At 48.4% G+C, this 21,990-nt stretch overlaps 1 pseudogene; it reads left to right on the forward strand.

Annotated features, from left to right (window-relative positions):
- Positions 1 to 537: 537 nt before the first annotated feature.
- Positions 538 to 21,990, forward strand: part of LOC147118912 (uncharacterized) — an 83,397-nt pseudogene continuing 61,944 nt past the window's right edge.

Below are 21,990 nucleotides of genomic sequence, written 5' to 3' on the forward strand. Positions count from 1 at the left end.
CAGGAGAGAAAGGGAGAAAAATCCAAATTTCCATCCTGACTTTTGTAAACTGCTTTTACAGGGCATTAGAAGGGGAGGATGTGCAGATGAGAAACTCAAACCAAACATCACGTCAAGATCTGAGAGAGTGACACGAATCAGCAGGACCTGAATATTATCAGCCTTTGAATGTGGAAGGAGAAATTTTTCTCTGTTCTGTCTGTGGGGAAAGATTTCAAACATCAGAGTGACTGGAAAAGCACCGAGACACATACACCCGAGTGAGAGTGTTCCAGTGCACTGACTGTGGAAAGAGCTTTAACCAGTTACACAGCCTGAAAAAATATTCGCACCATTCACAGCGGGGAGAAACCGTACACGTGTTCTGTGTGTGGACGAGGCTTCAACTGATCATCAAACCTGGAGAGTCACAATGACACCCGCACCACAGCGAAACCATGGAAATGTGGGGACTGTGGGAAGAGATTCAGTTCCCCATCGAAGTTGGAAACTCATCGACGCAGTCACACCGGGAAGAGACCGTTCACCTGCTCCGTGTGTGAGAAGGGATTCACTCATTCATCCAACCTTCTGAGACACCAGCGAGTTCACACCGGGGAGAGGATATTCACCTGCTCCCTGTGTGAGATGAGATTCACTCAGAGATCCAGCTTGCTGATACACCAGCGAGTTCACACTGGGGAGAGGCCGTTCACCTGCTCCATGTGTGGGAAGAGATTCACTCGTTCATCTGAGCTTGTGAAACACCAGCACATTCACACTAGAGAGAGGCTGTTCACCTGCTCCGTGTGTGAGAACAGATTCACTCGTTCATCCGAGCTTCTGAGACACCAGCGAGTTCACACTGGAGAGAGGGCGTTCACCTGCTCCACGTGTGGGAAGGGATTCACCAATTCATCCGATGTTCTGACACACCAGCGAGTTCACACTGGGGAGAGACCGTTCACCTGCTTTGTGTGTGGGAAGGGATTCACTCGGTCATCGCACCTCACTGAACACCAACTTGTTCACACAGATAAAAGACCTTTTAAATGTTCTGACTGAGAAGAGCTTTAAAAGCACAAAAGATCTGCTGATACACCAGCGTGTTCACACTGAGAGAGGCCGTTCACCTGCTTTGAGTGTGGGAAGGGATTCACTCAGTCATCCCACTTGCTCTCACACCAGCGAGTTCACACTGGGGAGAGGCCGTACACCTGCTTTGAGTGTGGGAAGGGATTCATCAGTCATCCACCCTGCTGAGACACCAGCGAGTTCACAAGTGACTGCAGGGGTTGGATTCTGCCGTTATTGCTGCTGTTAATCACATCCAGACTGAACCATGTTCATTCTGACAGTTGGGGTTTGTTTCTGATGACAATAACTCCTGTAACTGGGCTGGAGATTAATATCCTGGATATCTGTCAAATAAATCAGCTTTGTTTTAAACACATTGTGGTAGATTTTCATCTTTCCCACCTGAGTGTTTAGCATCACCTGGCTGGAGCTCAGAAAGGACAATCTGGGGGGAGGGTCGTACGGCGGGAACAGAACTTCAGCCTGGACACAGTCCTTCAGGGCCACACTGAGAGGGGCAAATGGTACTTTGGTCTTTCTCGTCTCTCTTCACTGACAGCAAAGTCGCCGTGCGGGTTAATCTTGAGGCCTGTAAGAAATGTGTCCCAGCTGCTCCCTTCCATGGTTCAGAGCTCCTAGGCACGGAACAGAAGGATCCTTTACAACTGTGTTTAGAGTCGGGAAGAACAACGGTGAATGCTGGAAACGTGCTGTCAAATCAGAGATTGGTGTCAAACTGCGATTTGTTCCTGACTGAAAGTGAAATGGCAGGTTTAAGTTTCCAGTCAAAAAATGACTGGTAATTATTTGACATGTTTGTGTGACAGTCCTGAGTCTACCATTTTAAGGCAGGCGTTAACCCATTTAAAATACAACTGTTTAAAATAAATTGGTTAAATTCTGCATTAAAATAGCAGACAGAGGAGTTCACAGGAGCCTGTTAACTGCTGGTACAATTATACAACAGACATTTGATCTCCAGATAAAGAAGGACCTGCAGCGTGTTTCCAGGAATTCCCTGTTTTATTGATGTGTGTGTGTTAGACACCAGGATAACTAAAAATACACGACCCGGAACATCCACGTGGGTGCGTTCCCGACAGTTACTCTGGGATCACTCCCGCTGTGGAACTCCACCACTGACCCTGCTGAAGGTTGAAGGCTCAGGGAGTGGGGCCTCCAGGAGTGGACGGTAAGAAAGCTGGGTTTTGTTAGAAGATCAGATTTAACATGAAATAGAGTCATAAAAGTAAAGACTTGCTTAGTTTTATGTACATGTATGTTTAATATTAGTGGACTTTGTATTAAAGACCCATGTCTAGTGAACTATTAGCTTGTAATCACCTCAGTCAGAACAGGCTCTAATTATCCCTTTTAAGCTGAAACAGACCTCGTGTGAACAGAACCAGCAGAGCTGAGAACTCTGCCTGTGTGGACTGAGCCGAACCATGAAGGCCATTTGTTTCTTGAAATGCCCCAGTAAAAGCAAACTCTGACATTGTTCTGACTCGCAGATTCCTCGTAGCGCCAATGAACAGGAAGCGGTTACTCGATGAAACCTAAACAGCCATCCAATGGAATGCTTTGTTTGATGAATGTCTTTCAGCTCAATGGTTTGATTGGCCGAGGTAACCAGGGTCACATGGGCTGTACCTGATTGGGCTTTAAATACAGGAACAGTTTGCAGCTCAGGTCAGAGAGCACCCTGGGAAGAAGAAAGCTGACGGCTACAGCCAAGGTGGAACATCCTTCGGGCTGTCCCTGGAGAGGGAGCACACGGTGTCCGCCGGGACGCTGGAGGCCTTCCGTGACCGGTGGGCACTGGAGGGACTGGAGTCAATTGTCAACACCAGCAACAGTATTCAGATCTGATTTAATTATAATTTCGAGTTGATTGTTTGTGCCCCTTTAAAAAGGGGGCCCTCTTGGTAATGTGACATCGATTGATGAGAATGTTATTCTAATTGGCCTTTTAAAAGAGTCGAACATCCTTTCGTGCCTCCCAGGCTTGGCAATTATCAAAGTCTGAGTTCATGGATACAGCTTGTTAGATTATGAGTCTTGCTATACAACTATAATATTGTAAGAATGTTACAAGAAGTATTCCTTTGTGGAATCTCACGTGTAAATATTTTGCACTCATTTAGTATAGGAGTTGTATTATTGTGGAATCTACATATTAAAAATAAAGCCTGTGCTCAGGGGATTAAGGTGTGTGGAGTGTTTCATTGGAGATCTCGAACTCAACAAGGAATAGTGTAAAAGCTCATCAGGATTGTAAACAACTTCAGTCTGACATACACCGGAGATTGGTGTCAGTGACTGTGGGGTTGGTTTATATCAGACAGGAGGAGATTGGTGTCAGTGACTGTGGGGTTGGTTTATATCAGACAGGAGGAGATTGGTGTCAGTGACGGGTTGGTTAATATCAGACAGGAGGAGATTGGTGTCAGTGACTGGGGGGTTGGTTTATATCGGACAGGAGGAGATTGGTGTCAGTGACTGTGGGGTTGGTTTATATCGGACAGGAGGAGATTGGTGTCAGTGACTGTGGGGCTGGTTTATATCAGACAGGAGGAGATTGGTGTCTGTGACTGTGGGGCTGGTTTATATCAGACAGGAGAAGATTGGTGTCAGTGACTGTGGGGTTGGTTTATATCAGACAGGAGGAGATTGGTGTCACTAACTGGGGTTGGTTTATATCAGACAGGAGGAGATTGGTGTCTGTGACTGTGGGGCTGGTTTATATCAGACAGGAGGAGATTGGTGTCAGTGACTGTGGGGTTGGTTTATATCAGACAGGAGGAGATTGGTGTCAGTGACGGGTTGGTTTATATCAGACAGGAGGAGATTGGTGTCAGCGACTTTGGGGTTTGTTTATATCAGACAGCAGGAGATTGGTGTCAGTGACTGTGGGGTTGGTTTATATCAGACAGGAGGAGATTGGTGTCAGTGACGGATTGGTTTATATCAGACAGGAGGAGATTGGTGTCAGTGACTGTGGGGTTGGTTTATATCAGACAGGAGGAGATTGGTGTCAGTGACTGTACGGGTTGGTTTATATCAGACAGGAGGAGATTGGTGTCAGTGACTGGGGTTGGTTTATATCAGACAGTTGGAGACTGGTGTCGGTGACAGGAGATTAGTGTAAATGCAGTGAAGTCTTTTGCAGGGTTTATCCCTGTGAAAATTCTGCTGAATAGTCAGGAATGTGGGTACTGGGGATCTCCTGTGTAAATAATTACAGAATCACAGAGGGATCTTTACTTGCACTCTAAACTGTGCTGTACCTGTCCTGGGAGTGTTTGATGGGACAGTGTAGAGGGAGCTTTACTCTGTATCTAACCCGTGCTGTACCTGCCCTGGGAGTGTTTGATGGGACAGTGTAGAGGGAGCTTTACTCTGTATCTAACCCGTGCTGTACCTGCCCTGGGAGCGTTTGATGGGACAGTGTAGAGGGAGTTTTACTCTGTACACTGGAAAGTGTGAGGTTATGCACTTTGGCAGGAAAAATCGTAGAGCAAGTTATTATCTTAATGGCAAGAAACTGGAAAGTACTGAAGTACAAAGGGATCTGGGGGTCCTGGTGCACGAAACTCAAAAGGTTAGTATGCAGGTGCAGCAAGTGATTAAGAAGGCCAATGGAATGTTGGCTTTCACTGCTAGGGGGATAGAATATAAAAATAGGGAGGTATTGCTTCAGTTGTACAAGGTATTGGTGAGACCGCACCTGGAATACTGCGTACAGTTTTGGTGTCCATACTTAAGAAAGGACATACTTGCTCTCGAGTCAGTACAAAGAAGGTTCACTCGGTTAATCCCGGGGATGAGGGGATGGACATATGAGGAGAGGTTGAGTAGATTGGGACTCTACTCATTGGAGTTCAGAAGAATGAGAGGCAATCTTATTGAAACATATAAGATTGTGAAGGGGTTGGATCGGGTGGATGCGGGGAAGATGTTCCCGATGATGGGTGAAACTAGAACTAGGGGGCATAGTCTTAGAATAAGGGGCTGCTCTTTCAAAACTGAGATGAGGAACTACTTCACTCAGGGGGTGGTAGGTCCATGGAATATGCTGCCCCAAAAAGCTGTAGAAGCTACATCATTACATAAATTTATAACAGAAATAGACAGTTTCCTAGAAGTGAAGGGAATTAAGGGTTATGGGGAGCGGGCAGGAATTTGGACATGAGTCTAGGTTCGGATCGGTCATGGCCCTGTGGGTAGCGGAGCGGGCCCAGGGGCCGTGTAGCCTGATCCTGCTCCTATTTCGTGTGTCTAATTCTGTTAGATTCAGGAGATGGTTCTGTGATAGTGGATTGGCGGTTAGGATCAGATCAGCCATGATCTTATTGAATGGTGGAGCAGGCTCGAGGGGCCGATTGGCCTGCTCCTGCTCCTATTTCTTATGTTCTTACGTATCTAACCCGTGCTGTACCTGCCCTGGGAGTGTTTGATGGGACAGGCTCGAGGGGCTGAATGGCCTCCTCCTGTCCTATGTTCCTAACTAGTGATTTGTAAAGGTTCAGTGTAACTTCCTTGTTTTTGTATTCAATGGCCCTATTTACAAAGCCAAGTATCCCATACACTTTTTGAAACCTCACAAACTTGCCGTGGCACTTTCAAAGATTTGTGAATATGGGCCCCCAGGTCCCTCTGCTCTTGCTCAAAATAGTCCCATTGAGATTATACGGCCTCTCCCTGTTGTTTCTCCCAAACTGCATCACTTCACACTTATCCTCATTTAATTTCATCTGCCTTGTGTCTGCTCATTTCACAGTCTGTCTCTGCTCTTCTGAAGTCTGCTACTACTATGCTCACTATTTACTACATTGCCAAGTTTTGTATCATCTGTAAACTTCAAACTTGTACACCTATACCCAAGTCCAGGTCAGTTATATATAACAAGAAAAGCAATGGTCCTAATACCGACCCCTGGGGGAACCCACTGCATACTTCCCTCCAGTCAGAAAAACATCCCTCAGCACTGCTCACTGTCTCCTCTCCCTTAGCCAATTATACCCAAATTACCATCAGCCCTTTAATTGCCTGTGCTTTTATTTTCCGAATAAATCTCTTATGTGGTACTTTATCAAATGCCTTTTGAAAGTCCATATAAACAACATCTACTGCACTACCTTCATCAACCCTCTGTTACTTCATCAAAGAACTGAATCAGGTTAGTCCCATATCCAAGGAGGATTGAAAGATTGTGGTCGGAGCTTCTGCTATCTCCACCCTAGCTTCTCACAGCAATCTAGGATGCATCGCATCTGGACCGGGTGACTTATTAACTTTGAGTGATGACAACCTATTTAGCACCTCCTTTCTATCTATTTTTATCCAATTTCTCTACTCCCCCCTCCTCTACTGCGACATTAATTTCATCCTCTTCTCTTGTGAAGACAGATGCTAAGTCCTCATTCAGTACCTCAGTGATGTAAGCTACAGGCGGACCAAGTGATATCCAAGCTCGATGCTGAGCTATAGTACAGATGACAGACTTCGATCGGAGGTTCAAAACGGTCTTTATTCACAGGCCTGGGGAGAACCTTCTGAGACTGCTCTCAGATCCGACTCCACCGAAAGTTTAGTGAGTTACATTCTTATACATAATCTTATCAGTCACATCCTGCCCTAGGGGCGGGTACAAATCTATCAATCATAGTCTCTAGTATTCCATTATATCCATTGCTTCTACCGCGTGACATATTTACGCTTCTCCCCATATCCTGCAGTTAATCATGTTTTTTGCTTGTTTGACTTATTCCAACTCCTCTATCACCATGGCCTTCTTATCTATTCTTCTAGCCTGGAGCCACAGTCGTCCATTGTATCTGCCAGATGGTCCGGCTCAGTAACATGTTTTCACAAGATAACAGTTCTTGTTCAATCGGCCTACTGGTCCGAACTATCTGCAAAGCACAGATTCTGACCTTGTAACCTGCTCATGTTACTTCTGCAAGGTAAGCGTATTTGTAATTAGTTCCACCAGACTTTGATGTAAGCCATTTTGTCTTTTAGACAACCATGTTGTAGCTTCACAAACAAGCGAAGGCCGCCTGATATACCTATCAATTCGTCCAATAAAAAGCGACGAGTTAGGAACGTAACTAAAGGTTTTTATTGACTAAATAACAGAGCCCACCCTCGTGGGTGATCGGGTCCAACAAGGAGGAATACCAGCCAGTCGACTACCTTTATACCTGGGCAGGTAGGTGGAGCCATGGGCGGAGTCGGAGGTGGTCAGCCCAGGTATAACAGCGCGACAAGAGGCGACCTCGTATAGTGATACAACAGTGAGAACAGTGATAACAATACAACAGTGATAACTATAGTGTAACGATAGTGAACGATAAAAGTGGTTTACCACATTCACCCCTTGTTTAGATTTGAGTCCGGCGGGGTGAAGTGTACTACCAGTTCTGGTATGTCAGTCTGTCCGGAGGCCTCGTAAGCCTCTCCGATCGTCGCAGCGGTGGTGCTGCATTATCCGGTGTTAATGCTGGTGTCTGCATGGTCGGCGAAGGCTCGTGGGGTTCCGGCATGCCGTCTACCTGGGCTGGAATTGGGGGGGTGGTGGGGGGGGGTAAAGGTGGTGTCTCCGGAGTGCCCGAGGGTGCGAGGTCTCGTAAGGAGACAGTGTCCTCCCGCCCGTCTGGGTAAGCCACGTAGGCGTACTGGGGGTTGGCGTGCAGGAGGTTCACCCTCTCGACCAGGGGGTCCGTTTTATGGGCCCTCACGTGCTTTCGCAGCAAGACGGGCCCCGGAGAGGTCAGCCAGGTTGGTAGAGTGGTTCCCGTAGTCGACTTCCTGGGGAAAACAAACATTCGTTCATGGGGGGTGGCGTTAACGGCAGTGCAAAGTAGTGACCGGATGGAGTGCAGCGCTGTCGGGAGGACTTCCTGCCAGCGGGAGGTTGGGAGGCCCTTAGACTTTAAGGCTAAGAGGACGGCCTTCCATACCGTCGCGTTCTCTCTTTCCACCTGGCCGTCCCCTCGGGGGTTGTAGCTGGTGGTCCTACTTGCTGCAATACCTCTCGCTAGTAGGAACTGACGGAGTTCCTCGCTCATGAAGGAGGAGCCCCGGTCACTATGTATATAGTTCGGGAACCCGAACAAGGCGAAGAGGTCGTTCAGGCACTTGATGACCGTGGTACTGGTCATGTCTGGGCAGGGGAAGGCAAAAGGGAAACGGGAGTACTCATCAACGATGTTGAGGAAGTACACATTGCGGTCAGATGACGGTAGAGGCCCCTTAAAGTCGATGCTCAGGCGCTCGAAGGGGCGGGTGGCCTTGATCAGGCTTGCTCTGTCCGGCCTATAGAAGTGCGGTTTGCACTCGGCGCAGGTCTGGCAGTTCCTGGTCATGGTCCTGACCTCCTCGATGGAGTAGGTCAGGTTGCGGGCCTTAATGAAATGGTAAAGTCTGGTGACCCCGGGGTGGCAGAGGTCGTTGTGGAGGGTCTGAAGTCTATCAATATGCGCGCTGGCGCATGTAATTCGTGAAAGAGCATCAGGGGGTTCGTTCAGCTTACCTGGCCGGTACAAGATACCATAATCGTAGGTGGATAGCTCGATTCTCCACCTCAAGATCTTGTCATTCTTGATTTTGCCCCTCAGCTTGTTATTAAACATGAAAGCAACCGAACGTTGGTCGGTGAGGAGGGTAAATCGTTTGCCTGCCAGGTAATGCCTCCAGCGCCGTACCGCCTCCACAATTGCCTGGGCTTCCTTCTCGACCGACGAGTGTCAGATCTCGGGGCCCTGTAGGGTCCTTGAGAAGAAGGCCACCGGCCTCCCCTCCTGGTTAAGGGTAGCGGCTAGGGCGAAGTCGGATGCATCGCTCTCCACTTGGAAGGGGATGGACTCATCCACTGCGTGCATTGTGGCCTTGGCTATGTCTCCCTTGATGAGGGAGAAGGCCGCGCACGCTTCCTCCGTGAGGGGGAAGGATGTGGACTTCATGAGGGGTCTGGCTTTGTCCGCATAATTGGGCACCCATTGGGCATAGTAGGCGAAGAGCCCCAGGGTTCTCTTAAGTGCCTTAGGGCAGTGGGGGAGGGGTAGCTCCATGAGGGGGCGCATTCTTTCGGGGTCGGGGCCGATGAGTCCGTTCTCTACTACACAGCCAAGGATGGCAAGGCGCGAGGTGTTAAACACACATTTCTCCTTATTGTAGGTGAGGTTCAGCCGTTGGGCCGTACGGAGGAATTTCTCCAGATTCACGTCATGGTCCTGCCGGTCGCGGCCGCAGATGGTGACGTTATCTAGATAGGGGAATGTGGCCTGCAGTCCGTTCTGGTCAACCATCCGGTCCATCTCCCTTTGGAAGACCGAGACCCCGTTGGTGACATCGAAGGGGACCCTAAGGAAGTGGTATAGGCGCCCATTCGCCTCGAAGGCGGTGTACTGGCGGTCCTCGGGGTGGATAGGGAGTTGGTGGTAGGCCGACTTAAGGTCGATGGTCGAGAATACGCGGTATTGTGCAATCTGATTGACCATGTCAGATATGCGGGGAAGGGGGTATGCGTCCAGCTGGGTGTATCTGTTTATGGTCTGGCTGTAGTCGATGACCAGGCGATTTTTATCGCCGGTCTTAACGACCACGACCTGGGCACGCCAGGGGCTGATGCTCCCCTCGATAATGCCCTCTTTCAGGAGGCGCCGCACCTCAGAGCTAATGAAGGCTCTGTCCCCAGCGCTGTACCGCCTGCTCTTGGTAGCGACGGGTTTGCAGTCGGGGGTGAGGTTAGCGAACAGGGAAGGTGGCGGCACCTTGAGGGTGGATAGGCTGCAGGTGTTACGCGGTGGGCGGTTTAACATTCGCTGGTTGTCGACTGTGAGTGGGGGGAGGGGTCCACCGTATGCTAGGGTTACACTTTGGAGGTGGGATTGGAAGTCCAGCCCTAGTAGGACGGCAGCGCAGAGCTGGGGGAGGACGAGGAGTTTAAAATGTTTATACTCCGTACCCTTAACCGACAAGGTCACAACACAGTAGCCGCTAATGTCCGTGGCGTGGGACCTCGATGCCATCGAGATTCGGTTGCGCGTTGGCAGGACAGGGAGGGAGTAGTGGCTCACCGTGTCTGGGTGGATGAAGCTCTCCGTGCCTCCGCTGTCGAACAGGCAGGTCGTGGCATGGCCGTTTACTTTGATGTCCATCATCGACTTGGACAGGTGGTGTGGGCGGGCTTGATCCAGAGTGACGGAGGCTAGTGTGTAGGTAAGCGAGTCGTTGTCGTCTGCGGGCGAGGCGGTCGTCGGGTCCGGAGGCCCGGTGGCAGCCGGGCGTGGTGGGTAAAATGGCGGAGAAGATGGCTGCTCCCATAACTCACATGAGGCACTATTGGGGTCGGTTGCCTTGATCAAAGATGGCCGCCCCCATGACTCACGTGTGGGGATGCTGGCCTCAGTTGCCTTGAAAGAGGATGGCCGCCCCCACAGTTCGCATGAGGCACTGCTGGCCTCTGAAGATCTGCTCCTGCAGGCCTTAGAGAAGTGGCCTTTCTTCCTGCAGGTTGAGCAGGTAGAGCTCCTGGCTGGGCAGCGCGACCTCGGGTGCTTCTCCTGGCCGCAAAAGAAGCAGCCGGCGGCCCGATCGCGGGTGCCCGATGTCGGAGCCGGTACCGGGGGTGGCGGTCCCGGTCGGGTCCGGGACGCCGACGCTGAGGTAGGTCCCGGGGGCAGCGCTGCGAAGGGTATTGCGGTAGGGGTCGGGCCCGAGTCCCAGGGTCGCGAGCAGTACCTGGAAAACGCCTCCTGGTCCTGATGGGCCACCTCTAGGGAGAGAGCGAGGGCTTCAGCTTTGTCCAGGTCGAGGTCTTTAGCTTCAAGCAGTCTTTGCCGTGAGTGGTCGGACCGTAGGCCTTTCACAAAGGCATCGCGGATATTATCTTCCGTATTTTCAACAGCCGTCACCGCTTTAAAGTCACAGTTCCTGCCGAGTGCTCTTAGCGCCCGTAAAAATTCAGCTACAGACTCTGCTGGCTGTTGCGGGCGGGATCTTAGGAGGTGCCTGGTGTACATGTAATTTACCGGGCTCCGGTACTGCTGTTTCAGTAGGTTGATAGCGGCCTCGTATGTAGTCGTGTCCTGGATGAGTGCATATACTCTCGGGCTTGCTTGGGCGTTCAGAACTCTTAGTTTGGATCTCTGAGGGACGCCGGATTCTTCCAGGTAGGATTCGAAGCAGCCCAGCCAGTGTTTGAAGTCGAGGGCTGAGTTTGCTGCCTGTGGGTTTAGATCCAGGTACGGTGGTTTGAGGGCTTGCAGCCAAGCCGGCTGGTGTGGCTGGTGTAGCCCGGTGTCTGAAAGCTGCTGTGGCTGTGCTTCTGGGAGGGCTTCTGGCTGGCCAGTAGTAGACATCTTTAAAATTTAGTCAATAAAATTGATATACCTATCAATTCGTCCAATAAAAAGCGACGAGTTAGGAACGTAACTAAAGGTTTTTATTGACTAAATAACAGAGCCCACCCTCGTGGGTGATCGGGTCCAACAAGGAGGAATACCAGCCAGTCGACTACCTTTATACCTGGGCAGGTAGCTGGAGCCATGGGCGGAGTCGGAGGTGGTCAGCCCAGGTATAACAGCGCGACAAGAGGCGACCTCGTATAGTGATACAACAGTGAGAACAGTGATAACAATACAACAGTGATAACTATAGTGTAACGATAGTGAACGATAAAAGTGGTTTACCACACCGCCTTGTTACTCAATTCTTATGTATGTTATCTTGTATACGTGCTGCCTTGCCTGGCTGAACAGGCATCTTCCCCAATCTTCCCACGAGCCTCTGTCAATTAATTATGTTTTTAGAGATTAGCTGGATACAATAAATACAATAAATACAGACCTATATACCGTTTAACTCAGGGTATGAATTAATTCACTACCTCCACCCTGTACACTGGTGCTACATTGTACATATTCTAGCATAAACTAAAGTATGATATTAATTTGGTTAGTGCCGTCCCCCCTTATGGCCCATTGGTCACCTTGACCCAATATGGCCAATATGCTACAGTTTAAGATTGTTTGCTATGAGTTCCCGTCGCCCTGGTGGTACCAGCCCAGGGTGTCTAGTACCCATACTTCCACAATCCTAAACACAGTTTTCATCATAATTCTTCTCACGCCCTACCCCTTGTTTGTTAGTGGTTAGCAACAGTCTTTCTTTCTCTCCTTCCTTCTTTATTTGTTTGGTTACGGCTTGTGCTAGGTTTTGGTTCTTCCGCCACCGGCAATATCCACAAAGTAATAACTAAAGGATCATTAATACGGCGCCTTGCACAACTACCAACACGTGTGATATGATCCTTATCCAGGGGAGTATATTGACATTTAGTCCCCAGTTCCAGATCTTATTGTACCAAGGAGTTTCTGCTAATGTTGTACTAATGTCTTTTTGTTGTTTCTTTAAGTCTTCTTCTATTTTATGATAATACTTTAAAATTTCCTTTGTTTCCTGCTGTAATTTCTTCCAAGCTTTCTCTTCCTCTAACTTAGGAATTGCCTTGGGCTCTGGTATGACATAAGTTTCAACCTCTTTATTAAGTCCCATATTATGAAGTGACCAGGTTTTCTCTTCCTGTGGTCTTGGTGGGTGTATATATTGGTGTCCTATCTGTGTAGATATCTTTGGATCAAAACAAAAGTTTGGTTGGGGAATGGGACAAGTCAGATCTTGATATTCATATTTCTGTTCAGTTGTGGTGACACAAAATGTCCCGTTGTTCCTCAGTGCTACCCTTGTTCGGTGTATCCCCCTTGGGTGTACCTCAAGGGTGCAATTGGTGGATTTTGTAAATCCACACTCGGCTGTGTCTCCCTCGGTGGGGGGGGTGTGCACGCCCATGTCCTTCCCTTGTGGTGGCACCCGTCCATTACCACCCCCCTTAAGGTTCCATTCTTCTGGTTATTATCTTCATCCCTTTCCCAAATTGCCTTGGTGGGGACATCGTGATATTTAACCCAGCTCTCCCTTTGTACCTCTCCTATATTAATCACATCGTATAGGGGCTGTCCCTCTTCTGGGAGTTGTGGGATGGCCAGTACAAAGCCAATCACCTTAGTCCATGGGGTCAGACAATCGCCTGCCCGGTATACTTGTCCCATTTTATGCCCTTTACATAGGCTTTTATTTGTGTCAATCCAAGGTTCCAGATCCTCATTAGTAATCCAATCAGGGATCTGTCCATTATCTATTTGCCTCATGTTACGTTGAGCATTTGACAATAGCCATGAGCCATACATGGCACATACCAATTCCTTATGGGTTTGGCGAGAAGTATTGTTAAGTCGATCAATAATTGTATTGATTGTTTCTGCATGGGGGGCTACTATCCCACCCCCAACAATTGTATTATCGTTTGTTTTCCTGCCAGTGCCAATTGCTGGCTATTTCCAGTGGCTTGTTTTACTAACTTCTCTAGGACTGGAATATGGAGGAATTTCTTCACCCAGAGAGTGGTGAACCTGTGGAATTCTCTACCACAGAAGGCAGTGGAGGCCAGTTCATTAAATATATTCAAGAAGGAGTTGGATATATTTCTTAAGGCTAAAGGGATCAAGGGATATGGGGAGAAGGCAGGGACAGGGTACTGAGTTTGGATGATCAGCCATGATCTCATTGAATGGCGGAGCAGGCTCGAGGGGCTGAATGGCCGACTCCTGCTCCTATTTTCTATGTTTCTCTATCTTTGCTTGTAGTTCTACTCCTTCGTTTACTCCTTCTATGTCCAAGCTATTAACTGTTGCTAACCCGGCCACATACCCTGCTCTGGCCATTTCCAATACTCCCCGTTTCTTACGTCTTTGTAAGACAGATTTTCCCTGTGGACCCTCTAATTGTTTTACCCACAGGGAGTCCCATAATTGTTTTGTATGATTGTTACACATCGCGGGCATCTCAAAAGTACTCCTATTAATGGCGAGCTCACTAACTCTGTGTTAGACTAAAATACACCTCATCTTGTGTTTGTCTTGTTATTAAACCCCCTCGTGCTCCTTTTCCCATTGACGGGCACGTTAGTGGGGTTGTGGTAATTTTATGCTCGTCGCTTTTCCTTTGTAACCTTATCTCCTCTGTTCTTCCCCTGATTTCCTTCTGTAATATTTGTCCTTGCCTGGGTCTCTCTTTGTGTTCCACATTAAAACATCCTATCATTCCCCTGTGTCTTTTACCTATTTTGGGCCAATTCAGTGTATTCGAACTCTGCCCCAGATATGGGATCCCTATATAATTTGGTGTAATCTCAACTGCTTTGTCGAATCCGAACCCTAAATCTACAAATTTTCCTTTTCCTAATTGAAACTTTGGGGTTATTTGAACATTGTCTTTAGTACATAGACACTCTATTTTAATCCCTTCACCCTCTCTGGCCCGGATAAACAAAGTCCCATTAGCCGTATTCTCGTGTTCACAATAATCACAGTCATATCGCACTCGTCTCCTGGAGCCACTCCCCATTCTAACGACGGCGTATCGTTGGTTGGCATCTTGATTCCATTCTGGATGATGATAACGTTTGAAGTCTGGTCGATACTAACGAGCATCAGAAGTCCCACTACAGACTCAGGGCGTATACTTAACCATAAACTCCCGAGTTGCTCGCGCCTCCCACTAGACTCAGCGCTTATACTTAGCCATAGAATCCCAATGAGAGCGCGAACGGTGCTCCACTTCATCTTTCTACGAGTTTATTGTTCCTGTAAAGATAGATAAAGGGGCCAGTCGTCACCAGCCGATTAGAATTATTCTATTCTTATCCGTTCTATCAGTTCAAGATGTACATCTTGTTCGTTTCTTGGTCTGTGGCTCTGTTTCCAGATATACTTGAAGATGCAAACCACGGTGTATAATATTAACATCATACACAGCCCTATCATTAATATATGTAGAAACTCCCCTTCCCATTCTTTATACCTTCGAGCATACCCCTCACTCTCCTCAAAAGGCACCATCTCTGGCTTACTCATTGTCTTTGTTATATATCTTTAACTGAGTCCAGTGCTTCCACCTTCCTTTACCCGTTTCGGACTCATCTATACGAGCGCATGTGTCACTGTTCATCAATACCTCGTAGGGTCCTGACCATCTGGGTGCTAGCCCTGGTTTGGCTGGTATTATTTTTGCCATCACCTTACTACCTATTGCTGGGACCTCCTTCTGGTCGCCCCGTGTATCCTGTTCTAGATCCCGTATAACCTGTTGGTCTTTGGCCTCATGTCTGAGAGCGTGTAATTGCGTACACAATTGTTTAATAAATCTCCTAATTCTATCCTTCAGGGGCCCGACATCCTCACCCCCGGTAGTGACTCCTTCCGGCAGTGTCATTGCTCGTCCGGTCATTAGTTCGAAAGGTGTCGGCCCCGTAGTTCTATTCGGAGTTGCTCTAAGTCTCATCAGTATACTCGGGAGTAACTCTGCCCATCCCTTCCCTGTGTCTTCTATTGCTTTAGCTAAGGATAATTTCAAAGTCCGGTTCATCCTTTCCACCATCCCTGAACTCTGAGGGTGGTATGGTATGTGGAACCTTTGTCTGATACCTAATAATGTGCATGTTTCCTTTATAACCTTCCCGGTAAAGTGTGTTCCCTGGTCTGAATCAATCTGCAGTGGGACCCCCCATCGTGGTACGACCTCCTCTGCCATTATTCGTGTTACTGTTGTTGCCGTACAATCTCTCGTGGCGAATGCTTCAACCCATCTAGTAAATTGATCTATTATTACCAAACAGTACATTCTTCCCTTTGATTTCGGTAGAGGTCCAGTAAAGTCTATCTGCAACTTCTCCCATGGGCCTCTTGGTCTCGGCTGATGTCCCCACTTTACCTTGACAGGCTTCCCTATGTTATACTGTGCACATATGGGGCAGTGTCTACAGAATCTGTCCACAGCTTGTTTCATTCCGGGCCACCACTAGCATCGCTGGAGGTTGTTTAACATATTGGATATACCTGTGTGTTGTCTACTGTTGTGTATGTACCTTTAAGGGAATAACTGGTCTCTGACTGCAGTACCGGCAGTGACCACCCCTGTATAAAAGGCCCTAGCAGGCTTCTGTAGTTTCAGTTTCCAGGTTGTCTCCATTTAGTAAAGACTTGTTATAATCAACTCCTGCAGTCCGTGTCTCAATTATACACGGACATAATACTGGCGACGAGTAAGAAACAAACTTACCTGCAACTCGGCAGCACCTCAGACGACATTATTGAAGGTCGAAGCCAGAAGAAAAAAAAAAAATAATAATCCAAAGAAACTCGAGAAACGGGCGTCGACCGTGGGCAACCGCCCTCCAAATCATCGAATTGAAAAGTGCAGGAGAGACTGTCGAGAGCCAGGCTTGGTCTCCAGTCTGTGGTTTCCCAGCTAATCAGGCTGGTGGCAGGTAGTGCACTGATCCTTCCTGGGCTGCGGCGGGCTAGAGCTCGATCGGGTGGCTCTGCAACGGGGCCGGGCAGCGAGTCGGGAAGCAAAGAGAGAGAGAGAGGGTGGAGCACACAGGGCGCGGCCGGTGCTTCGCAGCCGGGCAGCGTTCGGACCTAAGAAGAGGGAGGGAAGTGTCCCAGAGGGTCCGCTCCACGACGGGAACGGTTCTTCAATTAACGGAGCAAATATTGAAGCGCGATAGAAAAATAAAAATACCGCAGAGAGCGGCGTTGGCAGCAGCGATCGGGGAGGCGCGAAGACCATAGGGCGTCGCCATTACAGGATAGTAAAATAAATATAATCGCCAGCAGCGGCAGTGGCGGGAAAGCGCGGGAGGCGCCATCTTAACTCAGCGGGGAAGAAGGAAAAGCGCGGGAGGCGCCATTTTGATCCATCGGGGACGAAGGCAAAGCGCGGGAGGCGCCATCTTAGATTTTCAAGATGCCAAAGACTGGCGATATCACTGCCTTCGATAATGCAATAGAAGACTGGACCACGTATGTGGAAAGAGTCGAGGTATATTGCGAGGCAAACGAAATAGCCGATGAGAAAAAGGCATCGGTATTGCTAAATTTAATGGGCGCAAGAACGTACAGCCTATTGCGGGACCTGATTACTCCAGCCAAACCGAAGGCGAAGAGTTTTAACGAAATTGTTGCTATCCTACAGGAGCACCTAAATCCTACACCGCTGCTGATAGCAGAAAGATTTAAATTCCACAGGAGAAATCAGCATAAAAATGAGAGCAATGCTGATTACCTTACGGAACTACGCAAGCTATCAAAGCACTGCCAGTTCGTAGCAGGACTGGCAGATACCTTACGGGACAAATTTGTCTGTGGACTCCTGAGTGAAGGAACTCAGAAGAGGTTACTCTCAGAGAAAGAGCTGACGCTAGATAAGGCTTTCAGCGTGGCAGTATCGTACGAAGCAGCAGCAAGGGGAGCTGCGGAAATACAACAAAAGCCACAGGAATACGGCACCCACGAAATGACACGGGGATTTGCAAAATGTTATCGCTGCGGCAGAACAAACCATGACCAGAAGGACTGCTGGTCCAAGGACAAAATATGCAGGCAATGCGGAAAGATGGGACACATTGCACGAGTTTGCAGGTCTGGGAAGTAGATCAACGACAACAAAAAGGCTACTAAGGAACCGTACAGGAAAGTACAAAAGATGACGGACAGTAGTTCTGAAGACCAGATGAGCGATAGTGAATCCGGGAACAAGAGACTAAGCTGTCATAGAGTCATAGAGTTTTACAGCGCAGAAAGAGGCCCTTCGGCCCATCGTGTCTGCGCCGTCCATCAATCCCTGTCCAGTCTAACCCCATTTTCCAGCATTTGGTCCATAGCCTTGTATGCAATGGCATTTCAAGTGCCCATCCAAATGCTTCTTGAATGTTGTGAGGGTTCCTGCCTCTACCACCCTTTCAGGCAGTGAGTTCCAGCTTCCAACCACCCTCTGGGTGAAAAAGTTCCTCCTCAAATCCCCTCCAAATCTCCTGCCCCTTACCCTGAATCTATGCCCCCTTGTTATTGACCCCCCTACTAAGGGGAAAAGTTCCTCTTTATCTACCCTATCTATGCCCCTCATCATTTTGTACACCTCAATCAGGTCCCCCCTCAGCCTCCTTTACTCCAAGGAAAACAACCCCAGCCTGTTTAGTCTTTCTTCATAGCTGAGGCGCTCCATCCCAGGTAACATCCTGGTGAATCTCCTCTGCACCCTCTCCAAAGCAATCACATCCCTCCTATAGTGAGGCGACCAGAACTGCACACAGTACTCCAGCTGTGGCCTCACCAGCGTTTTGTACAGCTCCATCATAACCTCCCTGCTCTTATATTCTATGCCTCTGCTAATGAAGGCAAGTATCCCATATGCCTTTTTAACCACCTTATCTACCTGTTCCGCTGCCTTCAGGGATCTATGTACATGTACACCAAGGTCCCTCTGACCCTCTGTACTTCCTAGGGTCCTACCACTCATTGTGTATTCCCTTGCCTTATTTGTCCGTCCAAAATGCATCACCTCGCACTTTTCAGGGTTAAATTCCATTTGCCACTTTTCCGCCCATCTGACCAACCCGTTAATATCATCCTGTAGCCTGAGGCTTTCCTCCTCACAATTTACCACCCCACCAATTTTCGTGTCATCCGCGAACTTACTGATCATACCCTTTACATTCTCATCCAAATCATTAATGTAGATCACAAACAGCAAGGGACCCAGCACCGATCCCTGAGGTACCCCACTGGACACAGGCTTCCAGTCACAAAAGCAACCTTCGACCATCACACTCTGCCTCCTGCCACTCAGCCAGTTTAGGATCCAACGCGCCAAGGCACCCTGGATCCCATGGGCTCTTACCTTCTTGACCAGTCTCCTATGCGGGACTTTGTCAAAAGCTTTACTGAAGTCCATGTAAACCACAACCACAGCATTTCCCTCATCCACACACCTAGTCACCCCCTCAAAAAATTCAATCAGATTGGTCAGACATGATTTACCCTTGACAAAGCCATGCTGACTATCCCTGATTAATCCTTGCCTCTCCAAGTGGAGACAAATTTTGTCCCTCAGAATTTTTTCCAATAATTTCCCTACCACAGATGTTAGGCTCTCTGGCCTGTAATTCCCTGGTTTATCCCTGCTACCCTTCTTGAATAATGGTACTACGTTAGCTGTTCTCCAGTCCTCTGGTACATCTCCTGTGGCCAGAGAGGTTCTGAAAATTTGTGTCAGAGCCCCTGCAATCTCCTCCTTTGAGAGGAGATTGCAGGGGCTCTCAAACTTCACAACGTAATCGCAAAAGAGGATCACCGAACCATTTGGGTCACCCTCACGATAGCAGGGTCCCAAGTCAAAATGGAATTGGATACAGGATCAGCTCTAACCATCATGAATCGACGAGACTACGAGCGGCTATTCTCACACATACCCTTGAGAGAGACATCCATTGTCTTGAGGACGTATACGGGGCAAAAAGTATACCCCAGAGGAAAAATAAGGGTGCCTGTCGAATACAGCTGCAAGAAAATACGGAAATTGTATCTCTACATTCTGCAAGATGGTGGACCACCGTTACTGGGATGTGAATGGATCAGAAAGATAAGTTTAGACTGGCACTCCATTCAGGCACTGACTGTGGCTGGTAAAAAGGATGACGACGTCACTCCTGGACGATTGTCAACAATCTTAGCTGACGCCAAAGAGGTATTTCAACAAGAACTGGGCACTCTTAAAGGCGTAACCGCCTCGATAAAAATAGAGGAGAATGCAATTCCCAAGTTTTTCAAAGCAAGACCGGTACCATATGCAATTCGCCCAGCCGTCGAGGCAGAGCTGGAGAATCTGGAGAAGGCAGGCGTGTTATCTAAGGTAGACTGGAGCGAGTGGGCGACACCCATCGTTCCTGTCATGAAGAAAACGTTGAGCAATAAGTCTGAGGAGCCAAGGAAGGTTCGCATCTGTGGGGACTTCAAGGTGACGGTGAACCCAGTCCTTCACACAGTACAATATCCTCCTCCAAGGATAGAAGATATCTTCGCTTCACTATCTGGAGGGAAGCGTTTTACAAAAATTGACCTAGCACAAGCATATTTGCAGATGGAGGTTGAAGAATCCTCTAGGAAGTATCTCACAATAAACACTCACAAAGGTCTTTACCAGTATAATCGACTGGTATTCGGAGTAGTATCAGCTCCGGCGATATGGCAAAGAGCGATGGAACAAGTCCTGCAAGGGATTCCGGGGACTCAGTGTTACTTGGACGACATCCTAGTGACAGGTGAAGATGACAGTGAACACCTTGCCAACCTAGAGCAGGTGCTCACTAGACTACGTGAACATGGGCTTCGCCCTAAGTGCGAGTTTTTTAAGAAACAGATATCGTATTGTGGCCCCGTGATTGATGAAGAGGGGTTGCATAAGTCCCCTGACAAAATTGAAGCAGTAGTTAAGACTCCAGCGCCTGAAAATGTGTCGCAACTGAGGTCATTCCTCGGATTGGTGAATTACTACCATAAGTTTTTGCCGAATTTGTCCACAATTCTGCATCCACTGAACGCCCTACTACGAACGGGAGTAGCATGGAAATGGAGCGATGAATGTAAGCGGGCCTTTCAGAAGAGTAAGGACCTAATCACTTCAAGAGAAGTATTGGCTCACTACAACCCATCACTACCGATAAGACTGGCGTGTGATGCGTCTCCCTACGGTGTTGGGGCGGTACTGTCACATAAATTCCTTGATGGTTCAGAGAGGCCGATAGCTTTTGCGTCACGCTCGTTAACTTCAGCCGAGCGTAACTACGCCCAGATTGACAGAGAGGCCCTCAGCCTGGTGTGGGGGGGTGAAGAAGTTCAATCACTACCTGCACTGTCAGAAATTTACTCTACTAACTGATCATCAACCTCTCGTCTCCATTTTCAACCCTCAGAACAGCGTACCGATAATGACGGCACAACGGCTACAGAGGTGGTCCCTTTTCCTAGGGGCACACCAATATGACATCGAGTACAAAGGAACTCAATAGCATGGGAATGCTGATGGATTGTCGCGCCTACCGTTGCCGACGGTGGAAGAAGAACTGGCAGTGCATCCAGTGGAGTTATTCCACTCGACCATAGTCGAATGTCTCCCTGTGACGAATGCAAATATAGAAAAGGAAACACGAAATGACCCGACACTCTCCTGGGTCTATGATTTAACGGTGAAGGGATGGCCAGCACATGGCGAACCACTGCTGCCAGCATTCTCGCCGAGAAGAGAACAGCTGTCAGTGTGCAGAGGAACCTTGATGTGTGGATCCAGAGTAGTAATTCCACCCAAATTGAAGGATAGAGTGCTCAATGAGCTTCATGAGGGTCATCTGGGAGGGGTAAAAATGAAGAACTTAGCCAGAGCGTTTGTGTGGTGGCCGGGAATCGATAGAGAAATCGAAGAGATGACCAAGAGCTGTACAGGATGCCAGAAGGTCCAAAACGCCCCACCACAAGCCCCTCTACATCTATGGGAGTGGCCCTCATCTCCATGGCAAAGGGTGCACATTGATTTTGCTGGTCCCTTTATGGACTCGATGTTTTTAATTGCGGTGGATGCACATTCAATGTGGCCAGAGGTAATAAAAATGTCCTCAACCACCACAGAAAAAACTATCACAGTCTTACGAACCATATTCGCCAGGAATGGGCTGCCTGAACAGATTTGCTCTGACAATGGACCACAGTTTGTGTCTGAAGAGTTCCGGAGGTTCTTAAAGAACAATGGTGTTGAGCATTACACATCCGCCCCATATCATCCAGCCACGAATGGATTGGCTGAGAGGTTTGTTCAAACATTCAAGAAGGCTATCAAGGCAATGTGTAATGAAGATATACCCCTACAACACAAGGTGGATAACTTCTTGTTTGCCTACCGGAATGCAACACATGCGGTTACCAACCAAACTCCAGCCATGATGTTCTTCAATCGAAGACTACGATGCCGCTTGGA

The sequence above is a fragment of the Somniosus microcephalus genome, chromosome 4, assembly GCF_052327205.1.
Source record: "Somniosus microcephalus isolate GS21.2 chromosome 4, FLI_Smic_1.0, whole genome shotgun sequence".
Lineage (NCBI taxonomy): Eukaryota > Metazoa > Chordata > Chondrichthyes > Squaliformes > Somniosidae > Somniosus > Somniosus microcephalus.